The sequence below is a fragment of the Electrona antarctica genome (genome assembly GCF_951216825.1).
Source record: "Electrona antarctica genome assembly, chromosome: 14".
In the NCBI taxonomy this organism is placed as follows: Eukaryota; Metazoa; Chordata; class Actinopteri; order Myctophiformes; family Myctophidae; genus Electrona; species Electrona antarctica.
In genome coordinates this window covers 10,443,344-10,445,786 of record NC_136795.1, presented here as the reverse complement: position 1 = coordinate 10,445,786, position 2,443 = coordinate 10,443,344, and positions in this window count along the sequence as shown.

Genomic DNA, 2,443 nt, shown 5'->3' with positions numbered 1-2,443 from the left:
ATATCATTGTTGATATAACACCATTTAGCTCAATGATACAACATTATGTTGTGTTATAATAATTATATAGCAGCGGGTAGCCTATTTAAGGGCCAGCTCCATGGAGATCTAAGGGTTTGAGATTTGAGGTCATATGTAGAGTTGCTGGCCAATATTGATGACATCAGGGATCTCCATATATGGGCTTAATATTGATGACACCAGTGTTCTCCAGCCCTGATGATGTCATGTGATGTCACTGGGGGTGACTGACTGATTGACTGACTAACGGGAAATGCACGAAATGCGACCTGTGGTCGCAATAACTATATATATATAACAATATGTAACTATACACACACACACACACACACACACACACACACACACACACCACACATACAAACACACACACACACACACACACACACACACACACACACACACACTATATATGTTTTATGTTTGTTTTTGTTTTTTTGCTACTTGACCATGAAAAGGTTTAACAGGTAAGTTAAACCGTAGCTAACAATGACGTCAACATACGTTTTTAGAGGACAAAGACATGCTGCAGGTACAGTATATATACATAAGTGCAGACGAGCCACAGGAATCCTCCTGACACAGGGATTCTCCCTTTGCGACGCTGACTCTTCCACGCCGGAGTTCCGCCGCCATCTGGAAATTGCGGAATCAGTCACTTTTCGTTTGACGAGTCAGTAGGTTTACGTGTGTGTGTGTGTGTGTGTGTGTGTGTGTGTGTGTGTGTGTGTGTGTGTGTGTGTGTGTTGGAGGGGAGTATTATGCTGGCTAGCTCTGTCCATGGTGCTGGAATCGGTCAAGACTCAAGAGCATCCTCTTCACCCTGCATTCGCATGCTAAATCCACATGTCCCTCTGGTATTTGGAGGTACGGAGAATAGAATACAACGAATAAGTCTGCATGCTGCAGTTTGGATACACATATATCATTGTTTAAAGTGACTCAGTAATCTCTCTCACACACACACACACACACACAACACACGCACGCACGCGCACACCTCCCCCTCCCCCAGTGCTGTAGTCCAGTTTGTGGCAACCTGCCTAGATGTATAAAGCAACAGCATAAGGAGGCAGAACAGCAGAGAGAGAGAGAGAGAGGGGGTATCACGATAGATGGCATGATAGATAGATGAGAGAGGGTGGGGGGGAGCGCAGTTTTTAACAGAACAGCTCTACCAGCAAATTGTTTTAAGTGAATGGCCAAGAACTGGGGTCACAGAGGAGAAAGAGAGAGGAGGAGGGAGGGGGGAGGGAGAGAAAGGAGGGCGTATGGGAAGGATACAGAGAGAGAGAGGTGACTGGTTGTGATGAGTGGGGTGACTGCAAAGGAACACAAGGAATTGGAATGAAAGGATGAGGGAGAATAGAGGAGGGCGAGAGGATAGTAAATAAATAAATAAAGGAAAACTGAATGTCCCCCCCGTGCAGCGCTAGAGGACGAGAACGTAGGAGAGGAAACGAGGGAAAGGTGAAAGGAGTAAGGGAAATGGATGGTGTAAGGAGGTGTATTACTCGGAATACCTACAGAACACAATGTGCCCGGAATGGCAGGGTCATTCAAAGAGAGAGAGAGAGAGAGAGAGAGTAGCTGAGAAAGGTAAAGATGAAGGGAGAGCGACACTGAGAAAGAGAGAGGGAGAGATGATGAGAGAAAGAGAGAGAGGTGAAAAAAGGGAGGGGAGAGTTAGAGATGGAGGGGAGGGAGAGGTGCTCATTCTTGATTTCACTGCAGCAAAAATCCATTCAGCATCCAGCTCTGAGTCCCTCGGTGCTGTGCAGTGCAGTGTGGTGTGTGTGTGGGGGGGGGGGGGGGGGGGGGGGGGCTGGGCGACATGTAACTCAGGTGTCCCCCAGCCCCTCAGGTGTAAATTATTTCAGTTACTGTATGCATAGCAGGAGGAGTATGTTTTCGCAGTGTGCGTTCCGGGGGTGCCTCTATTCGTCTGTATGTGCATGCGTGTGCTTGAGCATATACGTGTATGCGCAACCACAAATGCTTGTAAGGGAATTCCGTAGACATGATTGCACTGCAGTCAAATGTGTGTCTCTTTGTGCGTGCTTGGGTGCGTGCGTGCGCGCGCGCGTTGCTTACATTGAATGTCCCCAAGGCCCTCAATGCAATTAGAAATGATAGTGACATTTAAAGTATAGGAGGTCTGGAGGTCCTCCTCCAGAAAAAAAAAGAAAAAAAAGGAAATCCAGCATTCATACATTTAGTAGGCTTCTGTCTCCTCTGATATGAGTAGTTTTATGGCATTTAGAACACAACATGAAGCCCATTCCCATAACACTGCATGTGCAGCTCTACTAATAACCTGACATTTGTTTCCAAAGCTGTTTAGGTTCAGGCTCTTTTTTTATAGCGGTCGTTCTCGCCGCTGCTCTGGCAACTATACCTTGCATTTAGTAGGCACCAGATG